Below are 18779 nucleotides of genomic sequence, written 5' to 3'. Positions count from 1 at the left end.
TCTCCCACCACCTTCTATTGCGTTCCATTCTGTCAGAGAAGGCTCGTTTCCATTCCAAACCTCTCAGGCACCCTTTGTTGTACCATATTTCACCCCATTCCCCTCACACTCACACTCACACAAACACACAGACACTCACACAGTCCCGCAACCTCGCTCACACACTCACGAAATCACACACAAAAACACCCCCACACACTCTGAAACACGCCCACTCACACACACTCACTCACACACTATGACACACACGCAATCTCACACAATCACACAAGTCTTGTATACTCACTCACAAACACTCACTCCTACTCACACACCTACTAACCCAAACACACTCACACACTCGCACACACACAGACTCACAGAAACACACACGTGCATACACACACACAGCCCCTCACTCACGTGCACACTCACTCTCACACACACACTCATAGACGGACACACTCACACTCAAACACAGTCAGTCCCACTCAGACACATCGTGAATCACACAATCTCACACACTCTCACTCACATACACACACTCACGCACTCTCACACATTCAAACACACAATTCGCACACACACACTCACACCTGCACAGCCACACACACTTCCACCCACACTAACATGCACATTCCCCGTCAAACACACACAGTCTCTCACTCAGAGTCAAGTTCCCACTCTCAAACCAACATGCTCACAAACACACTCTCCTTCACTCACACAGAGCCCCTCACACACATACACACTCACACACACTCACACACTGTCACACACACTCACACCCTCTCACACTCACACACTCTAACCCAATCAAACCCACAAGAGCATACACATGCACACACAGACATTCTCTTAAAACACTCAGGAAAATCTACTGCATCACATTAAACCCCATTCGTCTCCAGTCCACAACATTCTACTTCATTATCCAACAGTCCGTCACGTTGCATTGTTTCCCATTCCATCAAGGAAGTCTCCATTCTACTCTAAACCGCTCAGCTTCCCTCTATTGCACCACATTATACCCCACTCCACTCCATTTCACGACATTCCACTCCATTCCACAACGTTCTGTTGCATAGCATTGCGTCAAAGAAGGCAGCATTCGCTAAGAAACAACTCAGGAACTCTCTACCGTGTCACATTGAACCCGATTTCACGCCATTCCACAACATTCCACAACATTCCACAACGTTCTGTTGCGTTCTCCTCCATCAAAGAAGGCAGCATCCACTTCCAAACCACTCAGGAACCGTCTGTTGCATCAAATTACACCCCATTCCACTCCAATTCACAACATTCCACTCCATTCTGCAACATTCCGCAACGTTCTGTTGCACCACATTTCACCAAAGAAGGCAGCATTCGCTAATAAACAATTCAGGAGCAATCTTTTGCTTCTCTTTAAACCGCATTTCACGCCATCCCACAACATTCCGCTCCTTTCCACAAAATTCAACCATGTCCTATTGCTTTCCATTCCATCAAAGAAGGCCCCGTTCGTTTCCAAACCACTCAGACACCCTGTATTGCGTCACATTTCCACCCATTCCACTTTATTCCACAAAATTAAACTCCGTTCCACAACATCCACCGCATTCTATTGCGTTACATGCCATCAAAGAAGCCTTCATTCGCTTCCAAAACACCCTGAACTGTCAATTGCGTCACATTCCTCCCCATTCCACTCCATTCCACAACATTCCACTCCATTCTGCAGCAGTCCACAACGTTCTGTTGTGTTCCATTGCGTGAAAGAAGGCAGCCTTCGCTAAGAAAGTACTCAGGAACCCTCTATTGCATCACATTAAACCCTATTTCACACCATCCCACAACATTCCAGTCCTTTCCGCACAATTCCACCTCGTTCTATTGCTTTCCAATCCGTCAAGGAAGGCTCCATTCGTTTCCAGACCACTCAGACACCCATCATTGCGTCGCATTTCACCACATTCCAATTTATTCCACAAAACACCTCTCCATTCCGAGAAAATCCTTTCATTCCGTCGAAGAGGGATCCATTCTCTTCCAAAACACACAGAAACCATCTATTGCTTCACAATACACCACATTCCAATCCATGCCACAACATTGCACTCCTATCCGTCGTCTCCCACCACCTTCTATTGCTTTCCATTCTGTCAGAGAAGGCTCGTTTCCATTCCAAACCTCTCAGGCACCCTTTGTTGTACCATATTTCACCCCATTCCCCTCACACTCACACTCACACAAACACACAGACACTCACACAGTCCCGCAACCTCGCTCACACACTCACGAAATCACACACAAAAACACCCCCACACACTCTGAAACACGCCCACTCACACACACTCACTCACACACTATGACACACACGCAATCTCACACAATCACACAAGTCTTGTATACTCACTCACAAACACTCACTCCTACTCACACACCTACTAACCCAAACACACTCACACACTCGCACACACACAGACTCACAGAAACACACACGTGCATACACACACACAGCCCCTCACCCACGTGCACACTCACTCTCACACACACACTCATAGACGGACACACTCACACTCAAACACAGTCAGTCCCACTCAGACACATCGTGAATCACACAATCTCACACACTCTCACTCACATACACACACTCACGCACTCTCACACATTCAAACACACAATTCGCACACACACACTCACACCTGCACAGCCACACACACTTCCACCCACACTAACACGCACATTCCCCCTCAAACACACACAGTCACTCACTCAGAGTCAAGTTCCCACTCTCAAACCAACATGCTCACAAACACACTCTCCTTCACTCACACAAAGCCCCTCACACACATACACACTCACACACACTCACACACTGTCACACACACTCACACCCTCTCACACTCACACACTCTAACCCAATCAAACCCACAAGAGCATACACATGCACACACAGACATTCTCTTAAAACACTCAGGAAAATCTACTGCATCACATTAAACCCCATTCGTCTCCAGTCCACAACATTCTACTTCATTATCCAACAGTCCGTCACGTTGCATTGTTTCCCATTCCATCAAGGAAGTCTCCATTCTACTCTAAACCGCTCAGCTTCCCTCTATTGCACCACATTATACCCCACTCCACTCCATTTCACGACATTCCACTCCATTCCACAACGTTCTGTTGCATAGCATTGCGTCAAAGAAGGCAGCATTCGCTAAGAAACAACTCAGGAACTCTCTACCGTGTCACATTGAACCCGATTTCACGCCATTCCACAACATTCCACAACATTCCACAACGTTCTGTTGCGTTCTCCTCCATCAAAGAAGGCAGCATCCACTTCCAAACCACTCAGGAACCGTCTGTTGCATCAAATTACACCCCATTCCACTCCAATTCACAACATTCCACTCCATTCTGCAACATTCCGCAACGTTCTGTTGCACCACATTTCACCAAAGAAGGCAGCATTCGCTAATAAACAATTCAGGAGCAATCTTTTGCTTCTCTTTAAACCGCATTTCACGCCATCCCACAACATCCCGCTCCTTTCCACAAAATTCCACCATGTCCTATTGCTTTCCATTCCATCAAAGAAGGCCCCGTTCGTTTCCAAACCACTCAGACACCCTGTATTGCGTCACATTTCCACCCACTCCACTTTATTCCACAAAATTAAACTCCATTCCACAACATCCACCGCATTCTATTGCGTTACATGCCATCAAAGAAGCCTTCATTCGCTTCCAAAACACCCTGAACTGTCAATTGCGTCACATTCCTACCCATTCCACTCCATTCCACAACATTCCACTCCATTCTGCAGCAGTCCACAACGTTCTGTTGTGTTCCATTGCGTGAAAGAAGGCAGCCTTCGCTAAGAAAGTACTCAGGAGCCCTCTATTGCATCACATTAAACCCTATTTCACACCATCCCACAACATTCCAGTCCTTTCCGCACAATTCCACCTCGTTCTATTGCTTTCCAATCCGTCAAGGAAGGCTCCATTCGTTTCCAAACCACTCAGACACCCATCATTGCGCCGCATTTCACCACATTCCAATTTATTCCACAAAACACCTCTCCATTCCGAGAAAATCCTTTCATTCCGTCGAAGAGGGATCCATTCTCTTCCAAAACACACAGAAACCATCTATTGCTTCACAATACACCACATTCCAATCCATGGTACAACATTGCACTCCTATCCGTCGTCTCCCACCACCTTCTATTGCGTTCCATTCTGTCAGAGAAGGCTCGTTTCCATTCCAAACCTCTCAGGCACCCTTTGTTGTACCATATTTCACCCCATTCCCCTCACAGTCACACTCACACAAACACACAGACACTCACACAGTCCCGCAACCTCGCTCACACACTCACGAAATCACACACAAAAACACCCCCACACACTCTGAAACACGCCCACTCACACACACTCACTCACACACTATGACACACACGCAATCTCACACAATCACACAAGTCTTGTATACTCACTCACAAACACTCACTCCTACTCACACACCTACTAACCCAAACACACTCACACACTCGCACACACACAGACTCACAGAAACACACACGTGCATACACACACACAGCCCCTCACTCACGTGCACACTCACTCTCACACACACACTCATAGACGGACACACTCACACTCAAACACAGTCAGTCCCACTCAGACACATCGTGAATCACACAATCTCACACACTCTCACTCACATACACACACTCACGCACTCTCACACATTCAAACACACAATTCGCACACACACACTCACACCTGCACAGCCACACACACTTCCACCCACACTAACATGCACATTCCCCGTCAAACACACACAGTCTCTCACTCAGAGTCAAGTTCCCACTCTCAAACCAACATGCTCACAAACACACTCTCCTTCACTCACACAGAGCCCCTCACACACATACACACTCACACACACTCACACACTGTCACACACACTCACACCCTCTCACACTCACACACTCTAACCCAATCAAACCCACAAGAGCATACACATGCACACACAGACATTCTCTTAAAACACTCAGGAAAATCTACTGCATCACATTAAACCCCATTCGTCTCCAGTCCACAACATTCTACTTCATTATCCAACAGTCCGTCACGTTGCATTGTTTCCCATTCCATCAAGGAAGTCTCCATTCTACTCTAAACCGCTCAGCTTCCCTCTATTGCACCACATTATACCCCACTCCACTCCATTTCACGACATTCCACTCCATTCCACAACGTTCTGTTGCATAGCATTGCGTCAAAGAAGGCAGCATTCGCTAAGAAACAACTCAGGAACTCTCTACCGTGTCACATTGAACCCGATTTCACGCCATTCCACAACATTCCACAACATTCCACAACGTTCTGTTGCGTTCTCCTCCATCAAAGAAGGCAGCATCCACTTCCAAACCACTCAGGAACCGTCTGTTGCATCAAATTACACCCCATTCCACTCCAATTCACAACATTCCACTCCATTCTGCAACATTCCGCAACGTTCTGTTGCACCACATTTCACCAAAGAAGGCAGCATTCGCTAATAAACAATTCAGGAGCAATCTTTTGCTTCTCTTTAAACCGCATTTCACGCCATCCCACAACATTCCGCTCCTTTCCACAAAATTCAACCATGTCCTATTGCTTTCCATTCCATCAAAGAAGGCCCCGTTCGTTTCCAAACCACTCAGACACCCTGTATTGCGTCACATTTCCACCCATTCCACTTTATTCCACAAAATTAAACTCCGTTCCACAACATCCACCGCATTCTATTGCGTTACATGCCATCAAAGAAGCCTTCATTCGCTTCCAAAACACCCTGAACTGTCAATTGCGTCACATTCCTCCCCATTCCACTCCATTCCACAACATTCCACTCCATTCTGCAGCAGTCCACAACGTTCTGTTGTGTTCCATTGCGTGAAAGAAGGCAGCCTTCGCTAAGAAAGTACTCAGGAACCCTCTATTGCATCACATTAAACCCTATTTCACACCATCCCACAACATTCCAGTCCTTTCCGCACAATTCCACCTCGTTCTATTGCTTTCCAATCCGTCAAGGAAGGCTCCATTCGTTTCCAGACCACTCAGACACCCATCATTGCGTCGCATTTCACCACATTCCAATTTATTCCACAAAACACCTCTCCATTCCGAGAAAATCCTTTCATTCCGTCGAAGAGGGATCCATTCTCTTCCAAAACACACAGAAACCATCTATTGCTTCACAATACACCACATTCCAATCCATGCCACAACATTGCACTCCTATCCGTCGTCTCCCACCACCTTCTATTGCTTTCCATTCTGTCAGAGAAGGCTCGTTTCCATTCCAAACCTCTCAGGCACCCTTTGTTGTACCATATTTCACCCCATTCCCCTCACACTCACACTCACACAAACACACAGACACTCACACAGTCCCGCAACCTCGCTCACACACTCACGAAATCACACACAAAAACACCCCCACACACTCTGAAACACGCCCACTCACACACACTCACTCACACACTATGACACACACGCAATCTCACACAATCACACAAGTCTTGTATACTCACTCACAAACACTCACTCCTACTCACACACCTACTAACCCAAACACACTCACACACTCGCACACACACAGACTCACAGAAACACACACGTGCATACACACACACAGCCCCTCACTCACGTGCACACTCACTCTCACACACACACTCATAGACGGACACACTCACACTCAAACACAGTCAGTCCCACTCAGACACATCGTGAATCACACAATCTCACACACTCTCACTCACATACACACACTCACGCACTCTCACACATTCAAACACACAATTCGCACACACACACTCACACCTGCACAGCCACACACACTTCCACCCACACTAACATGCACATTCCCCGTCAAACACACACAGTCTCTCACTCAGAGTCAAGTTCCCACTCTCAAACCAACATGCTCACAAACACACTCTCCTTCACTCACACAGAGCCCCTCACACACATACACACTCACACACACTCACACACTGTCACACACACTCACACCCTCTCACACTCACACACTCTAACCCAATCAAACCCACAAGAGCCTACACATGCACACACAGACATTCTCTTAAAACACTCAGGAAAATCTACTGCATCACATTAAACCCCATTCGTCTCCAGTCCACAACATTCTACTTCATTATCCAACAGTCCGTCACGTTGCATTGTTTCCCATTCCATCAAGGAAGTCTCCATTCTACTCTAAACCGCTCAGCTTCCCTCTATTGCACCACATTATACCCCACTCCACTCCGTTTCACGACATTCCACTCCATTCCACAAAGTTCTGTTGCATAGCATTGCGTCAAAGAAGGCAGCATTCGCTAAGAAACAACTCAGGAACTCTCTACCGTGTCACATTGAACCCGATTTCACGCCATTCCACAACATTCCACAACATTCCACAACGTTCTGTTGCGTTCTCCTCCATCAAAGAAGGCAGCATCCACTTCCAAACCACTCAGGAACCGTCTGTTGCATCAAATTACACCCCATTCCACTCCAATTCACAACATTCCACTCCATTCTGCAACATTCCGCAACGTTCTGTTGCACCACATTTCACCAAAGAAGGCAGCATTCGCTAATAAACAATTCAGGAGCAATCTTTTGCTTCTCTTTAAACCGCATTTCACGCCATCCCACAACATTCCGCTCCTTTCCACAAAATTCCACCATGTCCTATTGCTTTCCATTCCATCAAAGAAGGCCCCGTTCGTTTCCAAACCACTCAGACACCCTGTATTGCGTCACATTTCCACCCATTCCACTTTATTCCACAAAATTAAACTCCGTTCCACAACATCCACCGCATTCTATTGCGTTACATGCCATCAAAGAAGCCTTCATTCGCTTCCAAAACACCCTGAACTGTCAATTGCGTCACATTCCTCCCCATTCCACTCCATTCCACAACATTCCACTCCCTTCTGCAGCAGTCCACAACGTTCTGTTGTGTTCCATTGCGTGAAAGAAGGCAGCCTTCGCTAAGAAAGTACTCAGGAACCCTCTATTGCATCACATTAAACCCTATTTCACACCATCCCACAACATTCCAGTCCTTTCCGCACAATTCCACCTCGTTCTATTGCTTTCCAATCCGTCAAGGAAGGCTCCATTCGTTTCCAAACCACTCAGACACCCATCATTGCGTCGCATTTCACCACATTCCAATTTATTCCACAAAACACCTCTCCATTCCGAGAAAATCCTTTCATTCCGTCGAAGAGGGATCCATTCTCTTCCAAAACACACAGAAACCATCTATTGCTTCACAATACACCACATTCCAATCCATGCCACAACATTGCACTCCTATCCGTCGTCTCCCACCACCTTCTATTGCGTTCCATTCTGTCAGAGAAGGCTCGTTTCCATTCCAAACCTCTCAGGCACCCTTTGTTGTACCATATTTCACCCCATTCCCCTCACAGTCACACTCACACAAACACACAGACACTCACACAGTCCCGCAACCTCGCTCACACACTCACGAAATCACACACAAAAACACCCCCACACACTCTGAAACACGCCCACTCACACACACTCACTCACACACTATGACACACACGCAATCTCACACAATCACACAAGTCTTGTATACTCACTCACAAACACTCACTCCTACTCACACACCTACTAACCCAAACACACTCACACACTCGCACACACACAGACTCACAGAAACACACACGTGCATACACACACACAGCCCCTCACCCACGTGCACACTCACTCTCACACACACACTCCTAGACGGACACACTCACACTCAAACTCAGTCAGTCCCACTCAGACACATCGTGAATCACACAATCTCACACACTCTCACTCACATACACACACTCACGCACTCTCACACATTCAAACACACAATTCGCACACACACACTCACACCTGCACAGCCACACACACTTCCACCCACACTAACATGCACATTCCCCGTCAAACACACACAGTCACTCACTCAGAGTCAAGTTCCCACTCTCAAACCAACATGCTCACAAACACACTCTCCTTCACTCACACAGAGCCCCTCACACACATACACACTCACACACACTCACACACTGTCACACACACTCACACCCTCTCACACTCACACACTCTAACCCAATCAAACCCACAAGAGCATACACATGCACACACAGACATTCTCTTAAAACACTCAGGAAAATCTACTGCATCACATTAAACCCCATTCGTCTCCAGTCCACAACATTCTACTTCATTATCCAACAGTCCGTCACGTTGCATTGTTTCCCATTCCATCAAGGAAGTCTCCATTCTACTCTAAACCGCTCAGCTTCCCTCTATTGCACCACATTATACCCCACTCCACTCCATTTCACGACATTCCACTCCATTCCACAACGTTCTGTTGCATAGCATTGCGTCAAAGAAGGCAGCATTCGCTAAGAAACAACTCAGGAACTCTCTACCGTGTCACATTGAACCCGATTTCACGCCATTCCACAACATTCCACAACATTCCACAACGTTCTGTTGCGTTCTCCTCCATCAAAGAAGGCAGCATCCACTTCCAAACCACTCAGGAACCGTCTGTTGCATCAAATTACACCCCATTCCACTCCAATTCACAACATTCCACTCCATTCTGCAACATTCCGCAACGTTCTGTTGCACCACATTTCACCAAAGAAGGCAGCATTCGCTAATAAACAATTCAGGAGCAATCTTTTGCTTCTCTTTAAACCGCATTTCACGCCATCCCACAACATTCCGCTCCTTTCCACAAAATTCCACCATGTCCTATTGCTTTCCATTCCATCAAAGAAGGCCCCGTTCGTTTCCAAACCACTCAGACACCCTGTATTGCGTCACATTTCCACCCATTCCACTTTATTCCACAAAATTAAACTCCATTCCACAACATCCACCGCATTCTATTGCGTTACATGCCATCAAAGAAGCCTTCATTCGCTTCCAAAACACCCTGAACTGTCAATTGCGTCACATTCCTCCCCATTCCACTCCATTCCACAACATTCCACTCCATTCTGCAGCAGTCCACAACGTTCTGTTGTGTTCCATTGCGTGAAAGAAGGCAGCCTTCGCTAAGAAAGTACTCAGGAACCCTCTATTGCATCGCATTAAACCCTATTTCACACCATCCCACAACATTCCAGTCCTTTCCGCACAATTCCACCTCGTTCTATTGCTTTCCAATCCGTCAAGGAAGGCTCCATTCGTTTCCAAACCACTCAGACACCCATCATTGCGTCGCATTTCACCACATTCCAATTTATTCCACAAAACACCTCTCCATTCCGAGAAAATCCTTTCATTCCGTCGAAGAGGGATACATTCTCTTCCAAAAAACACAGAAACCATCTATTGCTTCACAATACACCACATTCCAATCCATGCCACAACCTTGCACTCCTATCCGTCGTCTCCCACCACCTTCTATTGCGTTCCATTCTGTCAGAGAAGGCTCGTTTCCATTCCAAACCTCTCAGGCACCCTTTGTTGTACCATATTTCACCCCATTCCCCTCACACTCACACACACACAAACACACAGACACTCACACAGTCCCGCAACCTCGCTCACACACTCACGAAATCTCACACAAAAACACCCCCACACACTCTGAAACACGCCCACTCACACACACTCTCTCACACACTATGACACACACGAAATCTCACACAATCACACAAGTCTTGTATACTCACTCACAAACACTCACTCCTACTCACACACCTGCTAACCCCAACACACTCACACACTCGCACACACACAGACTCACAGAAACACACAGGTGCATACACACACACAGCCGCTCACTCACGTGCACACTCACTCTCACACACACACTCATAGACGGACACACTCACACTCAAACACAGTCAGTCCCACTCAGACACATCGTGAATCACACAATCTCACACACTCTCACTCACATACACACACTCACGCACTCTCACACATTCAAACACACAATTCGCACACACACACTCACACCTGCACAGCCACACACACTTCCACCCACACTAACATGCACATTCCCCGTCAAACACACACAGTCACTCACTCAGAGTCAAGTTCCCACTCTCAAACCAACATGCTCACAAACACACTCTCCTTCACTCACACAGAGCCCCTCACACACATACACACTCACACACACTCACACACTGTCACACACACTCACACCCTCTCACACTCACACACTCTAACCCAATCAAACCCACAAGAGCATACACATGCACACGCAGACATTCTCTTAAAACACTCAGGAAAATCTACTGCATCACATTAAACCCCATTCGTCTCCAGTCCACAACATTCTACTTCATTATCCAACAGTCCGTCACGTTGCATTGTTTCCCATTCCATCAAGGAAGTCTCCATTCTACTCTAAACCGCTCAGCTTCCCTCTATTGCACCACATTATACCCCACTCCACTCCATTTCACGACATTCCACTCCATTCCACAACGTTCTGTTGCATAGCATTGCGTCAAAGAAGGCAGCATTCGCTAAGAAACAACTCAGGAACTCTCTACCGTGTCACATTGAACCCGATTTCACGCCATTCCACAACATTCCACAACATTCCACAACGTTCTGTTGCGTTCTCCTCCATCAAAGAAGGCAGCATCCACTTCCAAACCACTCAGGAACCGTCTGTTGCATCAAATTACACCCCATTCCACTCCAATTCACAACATTCCACTCCATTCTGCAACATTCCACAACGTTCTGTTGCACCACATTTCACCAAAGAAGGCAGCATTCGCTAATAAACAATTCAGGAGCAATCTTTTGCTTCTCTTTAAACCGCATTTCACGCCATCCCACAACATTCCGCTCGTTTCCACAAAATTCCACCATGTCCTATTGCTTTCCATTCCATCAAAGAAGGCCCCGTTCGTTTCCAAACCACTCAGACACCCTATATTGCGTCACATTTCCACCCATTCCACTTTATTACACAAAATTAAACTCCATTCCACAACATCCACCGCATTCTATTGCGTTACATGCCATCAAAGAAGCCTTCATTCGCTTCCAAAACACCCTGAACTGTCAATTGCGTCACATTCCTCCCCATTCCACTCCATTCCACAACATTACACTCCATTCTGCAGCAGCCCCAACGTTCTGTTGTGTTCCATTGCGTGAAAGAAGGCAGCCTTCGCTAAGAAAGTACTCAGGAACCCTCTATTGCATCGCATTAAACCCTATTTCACACCATCCCACAACATTCCAGTCCATTCCGCACAATTCCACCTCGTTCTATTGCTTTCCAATCCGTCAAGGAAGGCTCCATTCGTTTCCAAACCACTCAGACACCCATCATTGCGTCGCATTTCACCACATTCCAATTTATTCACAAAACACCTCTCCATTCCGAGAAAATCCTTTCATTCCTTCGAAGAGGGATCCATTCTCTTACAAAACACACAGAAACCATCTATTGCTTCACAATACACCACATTCCAATCCATGCCACAACATTGCACTCCTATCCGTCGTCTCCCACCACCTTCTAATGCTTTCCATTCTGTCAGAGAAGGCTCGTTTCCATTCCAAACCTCTCAGGCACCCTTTGTTGTACCATATTTCACCCCATTACCCTCACACTCACACTCACACAAACACACAGACACTCACACAGTCCCGCAACCTCGCTCACACACTCACGAAATCACACACAAAAACACCCCCACACACTCTGAAACACGCCCACTCACACACACTCACTCACACACTATGACACACACGCAATCTCACACAATCACACAAGTCTTGTATACTCACAAACACTCACTCCTACTCACACACCTACTAACCCAAACACACTCACACACTCGCACACACACAGACTCACAGAAACACACACGTGCATACACACACACAGCCCCTCACCCACGTGCACACTCACTCTCACACACACACTCATAGACGGACACACTCACACTCAAACACAGTCAGTCCCACTCAGACACATCGTGAATCACACAATCTCACACACTCTCACTCACATACACACACTCACGCACTCTCACACATTCAAACACACAATTCGCACACACACACTCACACCTGCACAGCCACACACACTTCCACCCACACTAACATGCACATTCGCCGTCAAACACACAGTCACTCACTCAGAGTCAAGTTCCCACTCTCAAACCAACATGCTCACAAACACACTCTCCTTCACTCACACAGAGCCCCTCACACACATACACACTCACACACACTCACACACTGTCACACACACTCACACCCTCTCACACTCACACACTCTAACCCAATCAAACCCACAAGAGCATACACATGCACACACAGACATTCTCTTAAAACACTCAGGAAAATCTACTGCATCACATTAAACCCCATTCGTCTCCAGTCCACAACATTCTACTTCATTATCCAACAGTCCGTCACGTTGCATTGTTTCCCATTCCATCAAGGAAGTCTCCATTCTACTCTAAACCGCTCAGCTTCCCTCTATTGCACCACATTATACCCCACTCCACTCCATTTCACGACATTCCACTCCATTCCACAACGTTCTGTTGCATAGCATTGCGTCAAAGAAGGCAGCATTCGCTAAGAAACAACTCAGGAACTCTCTACCGTGTCACATTGAACCCGATTTCACGCCATTCCACAACATTCCACAACATTCCACAACGTTCTGTTGCGTTCTCCTCCATCAAAGAAGGCAGCATCCACTTCCAAACCACTCAGGAACCGTCTGTTGCATCAAATTACACCCCATTCCACTCCAATTCACAACATTCCACTCCATTCTGCAACATTCCACAACGTTCTGTTGCACCACATTTCACCAAAGAAGGCAGCATTCGCTAATAAACAATTCAGGAGCAATCTTTTGCTTCTCTTTAAACCGCATTTCACGCCATCCCACAACATTCCGCTCCTTTCCACAAAATTCCACCATGTCCTATTGCTTTCCATTCCATCAAAGAAGGCCCCGTTCGTTTCCAAACCACTCAGACACCCTGTATTGCGTCACATTTCCACCCATTCCACTTTATTACACAAAATTAAACTCCATTCCACAACATCCACCGCATTCTATTGCGTTACATGCCATCAAAGAAGCCTTCATTCGCTTCCAAAACACCCTGAACTGTCAATTGCGTCACATTCCTCCCCATTCCACTCCATTCCACAACATTACACTCCATTCTGCAGCAGCCCCAACGTTCTGTTGTGTTCCATTGCGTGAAAGAAGGCAGCCTTCGCTAAGAAAGTACTCAGGAACCCTCTATTGCATCGCATTAAACCCTATTTCACACCATCCCACAACATTCCAGTCCTTTCCGCACAATTCCACCTCGTTCTATTGCTTTCCAATCCGTCAAGGAAGGCTCCATTCGTTTCCAAACCACTCAGACACCCATCATTGCGTCGCATTTCACCACATTCCAATTTATTCACAAAACACCTCTCCATTCCGAGAAAATCCTTTCATTCCGTCGAAGAGGGATCCATTCTCTTCCAAAACACACAGAAACCATCTATTGCTTCACAATACACCACATTCCAATCCATGCCACAACATTGCACTCCTATCCGTCGTCTCCCACCACCTTCTATTGCTTTCCATTCTGTCAGAGAAGGCTCGTTTCCATTCCAAACATCTCAGGCACCCTTTGTTGTACCATATTTCACCCCATTCCCCTCACACTCACACTCACACAAACACACAGACACTCACACAGTCCCGCAACCTCGCACACACACTCACGAAATCACACACAAAAACACCCCCACACACTCTGAAACACGCCCACTCACACACACTCACTCACACACTATGACACACACGCAATCTCACACAAGTACATAAGTCTTGTATACTCACTCACAAACACTCACTCCTACTCACACACCTACTAACCCAAACACACTCACACACTCACACACACACAGACTCACAGAAACACACACGTGCATACACACACACAGCCCCTCACCCACGTGCACACTCACTCTCACACACACACTCATAGACAGACACACTCACACTCAAACACAGTCAGTCCCTCTCAGACACATCGTGAATCACACAATCTCACACACTCTCACTCACATACACACACTCACGCACTCTCACACATTCAAACACACAATTCGCACACACACACTCACACCTGCACAGCCACACACACTTCCACCCACACTAACGTGCACATTCCCCGTCAAACACACACAGTCACTCACTCAGAGTCAAGTTCCCACTCTCAAACCAACATGCTCACAAACACACTCTCCTTCACTCACACAGAGCCCCTCACACACATACACACTCACACACACTCACACACTGTCACACACACTCACACCCTCTCACACTCACACACTCTAACCCAATCAAACCCACAAGAGCATACACATGCACACACAGACATTCTCTTAAAACACTCAGGAAAATCTACTGCATCACATTAAACCCCATTCGTCTCCAGTCCACAACATTCTACTTCATTATCCAACAGTCCGTCACGTTGCATTGTTTCCCATTCCATCAAGGAAGTCTCCATTCTACTCTAAACCGCTCAGCTTCCCTCTATTGCACCACATTATACCCCACTCCACTCCATTTCACGACATTCCACTCCATTCCACAACGTTCTGTTGCATAGCATTGCGTCAAAGAAGGCAGCATTCGCTAAGAAACAACTCAGGAACTCTCTACCGTGTCACATTGAACCCGATTTCACGCCATTCCACAACATTCCACAACATTCCACAACGTTCTGTTGCGTTCTCCTCCATCAAAGAAGGCAGCATCCACTTCCAAACCACTCAGGAACCGTCTGTTGCATCAAATTACACCCCATTCCACTCCAATTCACAACATTCCACTCCATTCTGCAACATTCCACAACGTTCTGTTGCACCACATTTCACCAAAGAAGGCAGCATTCGCTAATAAACAATTCAGGAGCAATCTTTTGCTTCTCTTTAAACCGCATTTCACGCCATCCCACAACATTCCGCTCGTTTCCACAAAATTCCACCATGTCCTATTGCTTTCCATTCCATCAAAGAAGGCCCCGTTCGTTTCCAAACCACTCAGACACCCTATATTGCGTCACATTTCCACCCATTCCACTTTATTACACAAAATTAAACTCCATTCCACAACATCCACCGCATTCTATTGCGTTACATGCCATCAAAGAAGCCTTCATTCGCTTCCAAAACACCCTGAACTGTCAATTGCGTCACATTCCTCCCCATTCCACTCCATTCCACAACATTACACTCCATTCTGCAGCAGCCCCAACGTTCTGTTGTGTTCCATTGCGTGAAAGAAGGCAGCCTTCGCTAAGAAAGTACTCAGGAACCCTCTATTGCATCGCATTAAACCCTATTTCACACCATCCCACAACATTCCAGTCCATTCCGCACAATTCCACCTCGTTCTATTGCTTTCCAATCCGTCAAGGAAGGCTCCATTCGTTTCCAAACCACTCAGACACCCATCATTGCGTCGCATTTCACCACATTCCAATTTATTCACAAAACACCTCTCCATTCCGAGAAAATCCTTTCATTCCTTCGAAGAGGGATCCATTCTCTTACAAAACACACAGAAACCATCTATTGCTTCACAATACACCACATTCCAATCCATGCCACAACATTGCACTCCTATCCGTCGTCTCCCACCACCTTCTAATGCTTTCCATTCTGTCAGAGAAGGCTCGTTTCCATTCCAAACCTCTCAGGCACCCTTTGTTGTACCATATTTCACCCCATTACCCTCACACTCACACTCACACAAACACACAGACACTCACACAGTCCCGCAACCTCGCTCACACACTCACGAAATCACACACAAAAACACCCCCACACACTCTGAAACACGCCCACTCACACACACTCACTCACACACTATGACACACACGCAATCTCACACAATCACACAAGTCTTGTATACTCACAAACACTCACTCCTACTCACACACCTACTAACCCAAACACACTCACACACTCGCACACACACAGACTCACAGAAACACACACGTGCATACACACACACAGCCCCTCACCCACGTGCACACTCACTCTCACACACACACTCATAGACGGACACACTCACACTCAAACACAGTCAGTCCCACTCAGACACATCGTGAATCACACAATCTCACACACTCTCACTCACATACACACACTCACGCACTCTCACACATTCAAACACACAATTCGCACACACACACTCACACCTGCACAGCCACACACACTTCCACCCACACTAACATGCACATTCGCCGTCAAACACACACAGTCACTCACTCAGAGTCAAGTTCCCACTCTCAAACCAACATGCTCACAAACACACTCTCCTTCACTCACACAGAGCCCCTCACACACATACACACTCACACACACTCACACACTGTCACACACACTCACACCCTCTCACACTCACACACTCTAACCCAATCAAACCCACAAGAGCATACACATGCACACACAGACATTCTCTTAAAACACTCAGGAAAATCTACTGCATCACATTAAACCCCATTCGTCTCCAGTCCACAACATTCTACTTCATTATCCAACAGTCCGTCACGTTGCATTGTTTCCCATTCCATCAAGGAAGTCTCCATTCTACTCTAAACCGCTCAGCTTCCCTCTATTGCACCACATTATACCCCACTCCACTCCATTTCACGACATTCCACTCCATTCCACAACGTTCTGTTGCATAGCATTGCGTCAAAGAAGGCAGCATTCGCTAAGAAACAACTCAGGAACTCTCTACCGTGTCACATTGAACCCGATTTCACGCCATTCCACAACATTCCACAACATTCCACAACGTTCTGTTGCGTTCTCCTCCATCAAAGAAGGCAGCATCCACTTCCAAACCACTCAGGAACCGTCTGTTGCATCAAATTACACCCCATTCCACTCCAATTCACAACATTCCACTCCATTCTGCAACATTCCACAACGTTCTGTTGCACCACATTTCACCAAAGAAGGCAGCATTCGCTAATAAACAATTCAGGAGCAATCTTTGGCTTCTCTTTAAACCGCATTTCACGCCATCCCACAACATACCGCTCCTTTCCACAAAATTCCACCATGTCCTATTGCTTTCCATTCCATCAAAGAAGGCCCCGTTCGTTTCCAAACCACTCAGACACCCTGTATTGCATCACATTTCCACCCATTCCACTTTATTCCACAAAATTAAACTCAATTCCACAACATCCACCGCATTCTATTGCGTTACATTCCATCAAAGAAGCCTTCATTCGCTTCCAAAACACCCTGAACTGTCAATTGCGTCACTTTCCTCCCCATTCCACTCCATTCCACAACATTACACTCCATTCTGCAGCAGTCCACAACGTTCTGTTGTGTTCCATTGCGTGAAAGAAGGCAGCCTTCGCTAAGAAAGTACTCAGGAACCCTCTATTGCATCGCATTAAACCCTATTTCACACCATCCCACAACATTCCAGTCCTTTCCGCACAATTCCACCTCGTTCTATTGCTTTCCAATCCGTCAAGGAAGGCTCCATTCGTTTCCAAACCACTCAGACACCCATCATTGCGTCGCATTTCACCACATTCCAATTTATTCACAAAACACCTCTCCATTCCGAGAAAATCCTTTCATTCCGTCGAAGAGGGATCCATTCTCTTCCAAAACACACAGAAACCATCTATTGCTTCA

Source organism: Manis javanica, chromosome 8, assembly GCF_040802235.1.
Source record: "Manis javanica isolate MJ-LG chromosome 8, MJ_LKY, whole genome shotgun sequence".
NCBI lineage: Eukaryota > Metazoa > Chordata > Mammalia > Pholidota > Manidae > Manis > Manis javanica.
This window is presented reverse-complemented; position numbering follows the sequence as displayed.